This window comes from Corvus hawaiiensis, chromosome 1 (assembly GCF_020740725.1).
Source record: "Corvus hawaiiensis isolate bCorHaw1 chromosome 1, bCorHaw1.pri.cur, whole genome shotgun sequence".
Classification (NCBI taxonomy): Eukaryota; Metazoa; Chordata; class Aves; order Passeriformes; family Corvidae; genus Corvus; species Corvus hawaiiensis.
Window position 1 is genome coordinate 21873 of NC_063213.1, and position 11259 is coordinate 33131.

The window sequence follows — 11259 nt, forward strand, 5'->3', positions numbered from 1 at the left end:
GCCCCCTCCCCCGGGACCCCCTCCCCCGGACGGGGTTTCCCCCGGCCCCCTCCCCGGGACCCCCTCCTCCGGACCGGGGCCCCGGGGGGGGGGGGGGGGGGGGGCGGATGGGATGGGATGGGATGGGATGGGAGGGGAAGCAGAGGGGGTCACGTCACTCTAGAGATCACAGCCCAAACCAACAGCCCCTCCCCACCCTCCCCCCCCGGGACCCCGGTCCGGAGGAAGGGGTCCCGGGGAGAGGGGGCGGGGACTGGAGGGGGTCGGGGGGGGGGGGGGGGGGGGGGGGGGGGGGGGGGGGGGGGGGAGGGGGGGAAGTCCCCCCTCCGCCCCACCCCCCTCCCCCGGACCCCCTTCTCCGGAGGGGGCCCACCCCAACCCACCACCCTCCCCGAAACCCACCCACCCACCCCCCGGGACCCCCTCCTCAGGAGGGGGCCCACCCCAACCCACCACCCTCCTCGAAACCCACCACCCCCCCGGGAACCCCTCCTGAGGAGGGAATCCCCAGTGTGATGTGTAGAAAGCCGGAGCCCCAGCGCTGTTTTTGTACTGCACGGGGGACCCGCCGAGCGGGCCCGGCCCGTGTGGGGCTCCAGCGAGGGCAGGGGCGCCGGGCTCCGGCCCTCTGGGCTTTATTCTCCGGCGCCCCCGAGCCCCGCGGCTGCGGGGGAAAGAGGGAAAGGGGAGGGATGAGATGGGGTAGGGAGAGGAGTCGGGGTGGTTTGGGGAGAACCGAGGGGGGAAGGGAAAGGCCGGGTGAGGGGGAGGGATGATAGTCAGAGGAGGGGGAAGAGAGGGGAGTCGGGTTGGGGAGCGGGGTACGGAGAGGGGAGAAAGGAGGGGTGGGGGAGAAAGGAGGGGTGGGGGGGTCGGGGATGCACAGGGGAGCAGGGAAAGAGGGTGGGGGGCGCTGGGGAGAGGGCAGGCGGGGGGCTGGGAGAGACAGGGAGGGTGTGGGGGGGAGAGAGAAAGAAACTGGGGGGGAGTAGGAAAGAGGTGATAAGCGGGGGACGAAGGAGGAGGATAAGGGCAGGAGAAAGAGGGGGAGCGGGGGCCTCACCCGGGCCACGCCGGGGGAGCCCGGCCCGGCCGCAGCCACCCCGAGCTCTGAGGGAGCAAATGGCGGCGGGGGCGATTTCGGGGGCTTAAATCACCTCGGCCCCGCCCTGCGCAGCCGCCCTGGGACCCCGCGCACCTGTGCGGACCCCGCCCCGCGCACCTGAGCCGGGCCCGGGGCCACCCCTGAAACCGCGCCCCGGCCCCGCTCGGCCCCGCCCGGGACCGCCCCAGAGCCCCGGCCCCGCCCGGCCCCGGGGCCCGCCCTGCCCGGCACGGGGGCGGCACCATCGCTCGGGCCCCGCCCCTCTCTCCCGGGCCGGACCCGCCCCGCGCACCGGGGCCGGACCGGGGCCGCTCCCGGGACCGGGGGTCCGGGTCGTGCCGGCGGCCGCTGCGGGTCCCGGGCGGTGCCGCCTCTCCCCCGGCAGGATTGGGGCTGGGATCGGGACCGGGAGGAGCCGCTCCAGGACGGGCGCTGGGGCCGAGCTCGGCGCTGCCGCTCCTGCTCCGGCCGGCTCTCCGCGGGGACCCGGGGCTGTGCCGGCGCCCGGGCAGCCCCGGCATCCCGAGCCGGGCCCGACGCGCCGGGCCGGGCTCCGCTCTCAGCCCTGAGCCCCTCCCGGAGCCCGCCTTGGGCCCCACGACGCGGTCCCGGGCTCTGCCACCAGCCCCGGACGCGGCGCTGAGTCGCTGCTCCCGAGCTCTGCGTGGGGCCGGCGAGCCCGGCTTCGGGCTGTGCCTGAGGCAGGACTCGGAGCTCAGAGACACAGACTCGCCCTGGCCCGAAGAGCCCGCTTTGAGCATCAAAACACGGCACTTGGGCTTTAATTCAGGTCCAGCAAAACGCAGCACTTCAGTTTCTCTTTGTGAGCCCAAACACACAGGACTCGCTCTCTTCCTCAAGCCCTGAAAACAGGATTTAGTCACTGTTTCTGAGTCCCAACTCTGGCCATAGGAGCCTGCTCTCAGGACTCTAGTAGATAGAGAAATGCTGCTAGCAAGGATTTTCTTGCTATTTTCTGTGAGAGACTTTTCTGTCTCACAGAAGAGGTAGCAGAATTATGTAAACAACCAAACCACCTGCAATCTTGAGAAGTCTTCTTTATGGTACAGTAGAAAAATATTTTGACAATGGATGTTTTAGGATTTTAGCCAATCACCCCAAGGGGAGGCTGATCCTTTGTCCAATTAGACTATGAAGAAAGAAGTCTATAAAAGAGTTTGTAAAATAATTAATCAATCTTGCTGCACAATTCCTGCCTGCTGGATCTTCTCTCCTCCTCCTCCTCCCTACGGCTGCGGGACACAGTGATATACCCTAGGTCCTCGGCCTGTGGTAATAGGACAATGCAGGATTTAGTCTCTGCTTTTAAGCTCTGCACCTGCTTCTGAGCCCTCGAAACGCAGCACTGGGTCTCTTTTTGTGAGCCCAAAACTGCTCCTGTCCCTCGGGTTCGGAGCCCCCAGAAGTGCCCGGGGCCAAAGCTGGACCCCAGCTGGGCACCAGCAGCTGCTCCCTCTCCCACCCGTGGGATGGGGAAGAGACCAGAGACAAAATTCCAGCTCAGAACAGTTTAAGAATGGAAACCAAGACAATCATTTGAGATTAATGACAACACATAGTAACAGTGAGAGCAACAAGAGCAGTGGTAACACTAATGAACAGGAGAGGGAGAAAAATCCCTCCACACCTGCCCTGTTACGATCCGGTTTAAACCCAGAAAAGCAAAGCAAGCTCAGTCTCTGTGCATAAACCAGAAAGAACTTAGAAGGTTCAAAATATCCCCAGAAACGAGATTAAAACCAAACGAGGCTAGATGTTGTTGCCAAAAAAATGGATGTATTTTATTTAACAGAAGAGAGGCAAAGAGAAGGGAAGAGAGAGAAAGAAACAGAAAAAAGAAGGGTGCGTGGGGGGTGGGGGAACAGGGAGAGGGGTTGGATGGAAGCCCATCACCCATCTGAGGGTGCCAACGACGTCTTGTTGCTCCCCTCCATCCGGTCTGCCAGTGGTGAGGGTCCCCCGTGGGCGCTGTGGCCACGCCGCCACATGCTGCCACAGCCGAAGGGTGCAGAATTCCGTGGGTTAATGCACACTTTGGGCCAGGTGGGAACGCCCACGTGCCTCTCTTGCAGGGGCTGGCTTGACACTGTCCCTTGCAACACTGAGGGTCTGTTGCATCATCTCTGGTTCTCTGCTGCAGGGTCTGGGGGCCCCTGTGCTGGGCCATGTCACCCCTTCTGCTGTGGATGAGCTTCCTCCCCCCGGTGAGGACCCCGCAGCTGGGCTCTGCACAGATGAAGGATGGGCAGTCACTGCGTCTGTGACCACCGGCTTTTTCAAGGTACCCAAAGCCTCTCCTCCCTCCACCCCTTGGTGCGAGCCCGGGCAGCTGATAGCCCTGGGGCTGTGCTCCTCATCTTGGAGGTGTTAAGCCTGTGCTCCGTGAATATCCCCAGCCCTGAGTTGTTACTTTATCTTATCTTCATCAGCGAGCAGTGTCAGGCCTCAGGGCCCCATTCAGGGTGTGGGAGTCTTCTGCAGCTTTTGTAATACAGTTTTAAAAGTCTTTTAAGAAAATGTTTAAGTCATAAAACATAATATTTCAGTCTTTGAAACCCCTCCCTTTAACGTTATAAATCCAAAATCTAATCCAGAGCACCAGAATCTCCCACTGTGGAGGATTTCCATATTCCTGTTGCTTTCTCTGTGTTCTGTCCTGGGGATTTGTGGACTGAGGAAGGCACTGGCCGCTCCTCTGGCCAAGGGGAAGGCTCCTGTGCTATTCCCATGAAGAGAACACCTGGAATTACTGCCCTGGGAGCCCAGTCCGGTCTTTCCAGTGACTGGGGGACATCCAGAGGGTCTTTACATGAAATGAAAATGAGACCCCGGCCCAATGCATTTACAGCAGGATTGGACACTCCTGGCCAAGGTGACCAGTCCGTGGAAATTGGACCGGTGACGATCCAGGGGGGATTTTAAGTTGGATACTTGCAGATTTCATCATGCAGAAGCTCCAATTCTTTTAGCACCTCTTGTTTAAATGTCTCCCCACTGGAAGAGGTCAATTAGTCTTTGTAATGACCTGACTGCCAGAGGCAGGGAAAAACAATCCGCGTTCCCTGAACGCCTCCATCACTTCCATGTCCACCTGCAACGACAGGCTGATGGACAGGCAGAACAGGCTCAGAGATGGGGCTTTCAACACAAACCATTCCATCATTCCATGATCTCTGCCTGTATTAATGTTGCACTCTTCCCTCTCAAATTTAAATTCCCAAATTTAGATGATTTATTCAAGGAATAATTTTAAAATTATTCAGGAATAAAAAGGGAAGCATCAAACATACAAGAATCATTCCCACACCCACCAAACCATTCTTAACTGGAAGCCTATTCCCTCATCTCTGCCCTTGTTTTGCTTTCCTGGAAGACCTTGCGATCCCACACTTTCTCCAAGAGATCTGCTGGGAGTACTGGAAGGTTTGCTCTCTCAGAGAGCCTGGGGGGTTTACAGCACTTGTTCCTCTGCATCTTTACCCTTTCATCAGCTTTCCCCTACAACAGTGTTGTGGGAGAAGCTTGGAATTACTAGAAATGGATCAGGTTCACATTTTTTCCCCACCAGTTTTCATCTGGTTTCAAATTCCTGGAATTACCCTCAAATGTGCCCTAGAACACTGCTGTGAAAGGATCAATGAGAAGAACAGCCTGAAAGCAGAAAACCACCTCCAGCAGCAGCCAGAATGATCCATTTCTGTTCTTACCTGGTCCTGCCAGGGCTCCCAACAGCCATTCCCATTCCGAAACAAGAGCTATGGAAGACATTCCTGCTGTCCATGAGGGTGAGGAGGCAGTTCTGGATGTTCTTTGCTGTGGAATCAGACAACAAACAGAGTGTAAATGATCTTGGTAGTCCCTTCCAAGCCAAACCACCCCGTGATTCCATGCGTGGATCAGCACCTGTCCCATCTCCATTCCAGAAACCTCCTCCCACTAACCCAGAACTTTCCTTTTTCTGCTCAACATCAGGGATTTGCTGCCGAGTGCCCCGGGCAGGGGAAGCCTCAGCATTCCCTGGGGTGCCTCAACATTCCCTGGGGTGCCTCAGCATTCCCCGGGGCGCCTCAGCATTCCCTGGGGCGCCTCAGCCTTCCCTGGGGTGCCTCAGCATTCCCTGCGCTGCTGTTCCACGCTGATCCCGTGGCCAGCGCCGTTCCGGGCTGCAGTGCCGGGCTCTCCCCACAAGGCGGCAGCACCGGGAGCGAGCAGCCCCGGCCGGTCCCGCTGTCTCGGGGCAGCTGCGCCTTGAACCCGCCCTGAGCCGGCGGGGCCGTGAACACAGCGGGCACAAACCCCACCGGTCCCCTTTATTTCACCCTCAGAGGCACAGGATCGCAGCATTTCCTGGGCTGGAAGGGACCCACAGGGAGCATCGAGTCCAAATCCTGGCCCTGCACCTCAAGAATCCCACCCTGTGCCCGAGAGCCTTGTCCAGACGCAAACTCTTCCCCCAAGATCCTGAAAACACAGCGGGGCTGGGAGAAGGATGACGATGGAGGATTTTTTATATAGATCTCCTTGTATGATCGTTATATAATATCATTAGATAGTCCAGGAACCCATCCCTGTGCCGGGACAGCCATCCCTGGGCCGGGACACCTATCCCTGGGCCGGAATACCGATCCCCCGCGGCCACCGCCGTCCGCTCGGGGCTGTCCCCGTTCCTCGCTCACCTCCGAGCCCGGAGCACCCGCCCCGGCGCCCCCGGCCCGGCAGCGCTGCTCCCCGGGCTCCCCGCCATTGCCGCTCCTGGCGTAGAAGGGCGGAAGTCACCGGTACCGCACCAATGTGGCGATCGGGTCAGTGGCTATTCGACCTTCTCAAGATGGCGGCCGGGAAGGACCCCGCTCCGTCTATTCGGCTGCCTGAATGCTCCCGCCTGCCCCAGGCGCCGCTGACCCCACAGTCGGTGTCCGCATAGCGGGAAACGCCTCAGAAAATTGCGTGCAAGCGCTGGGCTGGCGTCGGCGTCGGCGTCGCGTTCAGGCAGCCGAATAGACGCAGCTTGTGGGGGGCCTTCCCTGTTGCCATATTGAGAAGGTCAGAAAACAGCGTAAGCGACCGCCATCTTTAGTGTGGCGGTGACGAAACTTCCGCCCTTCGCCGCCATCTTGGGTGCTGGCAGAAGCCACTTCCGGTCAAGCAGCCATCTTTAGTGTGGTACACTTCAGGCCCCCCCGCTCCTCACAAGGGCTTCTGTCTATTCGGCTGCCTGAATCCGGCCCGGACTCCGACGCCGGCCCCGCGCTTTCCGCGCGACTTTCCGCGGTGCTTCCCGGTGCAAGGACACGGCTGGTGGGGTCAGCGGCACCGGAGGCGGGCGCCTGCTCCGCGGCCCGCGGCAGGCATCGGCAGGGACACCTCTCGCAGGGGCCTAGTGCGTCCGCCATCTTGAGTGTGGCGGAAGTGTAAACCACCCTCTGCAAGGTCCTGGCAGGTGCTAATAAAAACGTCACTTACCGCCGTCCCGAGAGCGCGGAACTGCGCCTTCCTTTCCGAGCCGCCCCCTTGAGAGCGGCACGCGGGCGGCTCTTTCCCGACCGTGCCCGCCCGGTGCTCCCCGCCCGGGTCGCGCTGCGACCGCGCCTCTGCTGCCCGGCAAAACCGGCCCCGCCGGGCCGCCCCCCACGCTGTCATTCCTCGCGGGCACCGCCTCGCATGGCGCCCGCTCCTTTTCACCGCTCTGGCCCCGCTCACGCACGGCCGTGTCCCTCGGCGCTCCGAACCGCCCTTCGCCCCTCCCCTCCGCTGACAGACGCCGCCCCGCTCGCTCCCGCTCCTTGCCCTTGCCACGCTCGGCAGCCACCGAGGCCGCCGCCCTCTCGGCTCAGCCGGCACCGGGCGGCAGCAGCGCCGGGGCGCCGTGTCGGGGGCGGCAGTGCCGAGCTCTCGCCACCAGGCGGCAGCAGCGCCGCCCAGCTCAGCCCGGGGGCAGGGACAGAGCAGAGGGAAAAGCCGGCTCTGGGCGCTCTGCAGCTCCTGCAGCCCGAGCGTCTCGGCTCCTGGGGCCAGGCACTTGCTTCTTTCCTTCCTACAGAAAAACGCCGGCTCGTTATTCTCAAAACTTGCTGATCTCTATTCCCAGCTTCTTATATTCCTGTATGCGACAGAGTAGAGAGAGAGGGCTGGCGCATTTCAAAATGAATTTACATCTAAATCAGTAGCATTTGCCTATAGATGTAAAAGTGAAGAATTTAACAGGTTTTAGTATTCTGCACACATCCCTCCCTGGGAGGAATGGTAAAAAGTTAAAAACAAATGAAATTTAAAAAGTAGAAACAAAGTTACAACGGCAGAAATTTAGAAACAAACAAAGAGGTAAAATACAAGAAACGAACAAATTTCTAAAGGTAGAAAGTTAAAAACAAACAAAGTTAAAAAAAAAAATTAGAAACAAACAAAATTAGAAAGGTAGAAATTTAGAAACAAAGTCAGAAAGGCAGAAGGTGTTAAGCCTTTGACAGGGTACCCTTCCTTCTCGGACCAGGGTGAAAGAGCAGAGGAGGCTGCTGTTCTGCTAAGTTCTTTATTTCACGGTCTCACAGCTGTCTTGAAGGCAGAGTTCAAATGGGGTTACATGATAAAGCCAAGCAGCAGCAGCAGGCAAAACCAGCTTCTTCTATATGCTCCATACACTATATTTTTTCTTACAGAAGTGTGGAGTCTATTTGTTAATTGACCAGTAAGATTAACACACGATTCTAGTTTTCTTTTTCTTAACCCATCCTGGTCTAATTCTAACAGTCATAAGCCTCACACAAGTGTTACATCTGTATTACACAGATTTGCATATACAGTTTCAATCAGCTCTTATTGTTTATGTGAACACTCCATCTAAAAAATATGAACAGTGTAATTCTATCTATATTTTGTCTAAAGTAAAGAATTCTGTGAAAAGGTAACACTGCTGCAGCAAGAGAGCTGTGTTCAAGATCTCTGCTACAGCTTTTTCAGGTTTAAGGCACTTAGCATCTATTTCTACTAAAAGTTAAAAATCTGTATTTCTATTTCCCTTTGGTGTGGCTTCATGGATGTCAGCTTGTCCAAAGGTTTTAATTCAAACCTAATGCTTTGGCTTCCCTCTGGGCCTGAGGCCAGAGGAGCCTTCACTCTAACAAGAAGGTTAGAAACAAAGTTAGAAAGGTAAAAGTTAGAAAGTAAAAAACAAATTTAGAAAGGCACAAAGTTAGAAATGTAGAGTGTTAGAAACAAACAAAGCTAGAAAGGTAAAAATGGGGAGAAAAACAAAGGTTTAAAGTTTCAAAGTTACAAACAAACAAAGGAGAAAGGGACAAATCTAGAAAGTTAGAAACAAAGGTAGAAAGTTAGAAAGGTAGCAACAAAAATGGTAGGAATGTAGAAAGGTAGAAACAAGCAGTAGAAAGTTGGAAATGTAGAAAGTCAGAAAGGTAGAAACAAACAGAGAGAGAAAGTCAGAGATGTAGAAAGTTAGAAACTACCAAAGGTAAATATGAACAAAGGTAAAAGGAGAGAAAACTTAGAAAGGTGGTACAAAGTCATAAAAGTAGAAACAAAAAAGGTAGAAAGGCAGGTCAGAAGGGTAGAAATGAACAAATGCAGAAAGGTAGAAACGCAGAAATGAACAAAGGTAGAAATGTAGAAAGTTAGAAATGAAGAAAGATGGAAAGATAGAAAGTTCAAATGGTAGAAACAAATAAACATGTCAATTTAGAAATTTAGAAAGGTAGAAAGCAACAAAGGTAGAAGGATAGAAAGGTAGAGAGTCAGAACCAAACAAAGGTAGAAAGTTAAAAAGGTAGAAATGAACAAAGGTAGGAAGTTGGGGAGGCAGAAAGTGCAGAGGCTGGCAGCAGCCATTCCAGCCTTAACGAGAGCCCTGTGTAGAAGGCGACTTGTTCCACTGATCTTCACTTTGCTAAGCGCCTTCTGCTCTCTTGGGAAAGATGCAGAGCAGGCAAATGACTACAGGTAGGAGCACCAGGTGTGACTGTTCTTCCTTCACCTCCCAGAAAGCTGGGAGGTTTCATGTCTGAGTCAGTGGCCTAGAAGGGGCAGAAAGTCTGCCCTGACCAGTCTGTGGGCATGGATCTGTTTTGTCTTTCCCTGTGCCCATTGCCAAAACTCTCTTAAAACTTTCCCAAAATAGAAACACAAAGCCTGGGGCAGATCGTGCCTGAAGAAAGAGTGGTCTCTGTTTTTTTCCAAGCTGCTACAGAAACAAACTAAGGTAGAAAGGTAAAAATGAACAAAGGAGGGAAGGTGAGAAAGGTAGTTCGAAAGTCAAAGTCAGAGAGAGAGAAAGTCAAAGTCAGAGAGAGAGAAAGTCAAAGTCAGAGAGAGAAAGTCAAAGTCGGAGAGAGAAAGTCAGAGAGAAAGTCAGAGAGAAAGAAAGTCAGAAAGAAAGTAAGTCAGAGTCAGAAAGAAAGAGAAAGAAAAATAGAGAGAAAAAGGAATAGAGAAACAGAAGAATAGGGTTTGAGAGAAAAAGAAATCCGAGTTTAAAAGAGAATTAGTGTTGAAGAGAAAAAGAGAAACTGAGAAATAGAGTGACAGAGACATCCAGAAACAGTTAAACAGTGAGAAAAAGATAAAGAGTTAGAAAAAGTCAAGTGAGGAATAGACTGAAAAGTAAAGCAAAGCAAGAAATACGGCGAGAAAAATTACTAAACCACACCAAAGGAAGAGAGCAACCAAAAGGGGGGAGGGGGGGTATCTTTATTAGGGTTTATTCAACTTTATTGAACGAGGGTTTTTTATTTACACTTCAGCAAAGCAAGTGGAAACAACAATGTACACAAGCACAAGCACAAATACGATCCATATGCACACTGGTCAAAGTCCAATTGACATACAGAGCAATATGTGCAAGGGCAGCAGCAAACACGAACACAGAACAACACAAGCCAACCCCCTATCAGTACAATGTAACAATTGTTCTATTTCTGGAAAATTCATTACATTTTATTGTTCTAGGAACCCAAAGCAACAGCAGCACACGGAGAAGAAAACACTCATCCACCACACACCTCCTTCAGCTGACACACAAACCCACCCTCGCTCTCATCTCGAGAGCACCCCATGGGAACGCGGTTCCCGGGAGCCCCAAAATCATCCCGCCTGACAAATCCCCGGCACGGTCGGCACCCAAACCCTGGCGATGAACGTCACCTCACAGACCGGCCAGGTCCCAGATAAAAAAACCCAGCTGGGAGGGAAAAAATCCCCAGACAGCGCAGCTGGGTTGTTTTTACTCTAAGTTTAAAAAGTAGCTGAAAAGCCTGAAAGGCAAAACTCCCACACACAAGGTCAGAACCATTCCACACCCGCACTCTTCTCGCAAGCAGACAGACACAGTCACACACACACAGTCACACACCCTTCAGCTTACACCCTGACTGCAGCCCTTACTCAAAACATTCCAGCCATGAAGATGCTCCGACACAGCTTCTGGATGCCACTCCTCGACGTCGAACGGCGCGCGCTGGGAAAATCGGCAGCGTTGGTGACCGCGGAGATCCGAAGCCGCCTCGGGGACCTGCGAGACAACGGGAGGCGGTCAACGAGACACCGAGGGCTAGGAGTTATTCCCACACCGGGCCCGTAAGTTTTCTACCCAAAAAGCCATGAAAGAGACGAACCACTAAGTTTGATAACTCTTCTACTTAACCGTGACCCTACGTGCCGGGGCAGGACAGCTCAAACCCAGAAAGCACACAGGGAAGTGTTTTACCATGTACAGCCCCGTGAAACAGTGGGCCGAGAGGCAAGAACTAAAACGCAGGGGAAAGCAGGGATTAGATACAATAAAATGTCGGTAGGGCCTTTTTTAAGCTGAACCTAAGTCGATCACTACATCAAGTTGAACTCTATGTTAACTTCCAAAGACATATGTCTTTTCAAATCCAGACAGCTGGTTTAGAATTTCTGTGTTGCTGTTTAGACATCAAGCTTTGGGGCTGAGGTTTTTTTATTCCCAGGTGCTTGCTGGCAGTAAAAATACACTTCACATCTGCAGTGTGTGCACGTGGCTTGGGCTGTGGATTCTGGGGCAAAAAAAATTCAGGAATCAGGGAAAGAAAGAGATGGAAAAGAGAAAGAGAAAGGGAATGTGAAGGGAAAGGGAAAGGGAAAGAAAGGTGGGAGAGAGA

At 54.2% G+C, this 11259-nt stretch overlaps 1 long non-coding RNA gene across 1 annotated transcript; it reads right to left on the bottom strand.

The window, feature by feature from the left end:
* Positions 1 to 9790: 9790 nt before the first annotated feature.
* Positions 9791 to 10820, bottom strand: LOC125334958. Its single transcript, XR_007207288.1, has 2 exons — positions 10779 to 10820; positions 9791 to 10646 (listed from the first exon to the last, which is right to left on the bottom strand). It is a non-coding gene; the product is annotated as an uncharacterized LOC125334958 (long non-coding RNA).
* Positions 10821 to 11259: the final 439 nt, after the last annotated feature.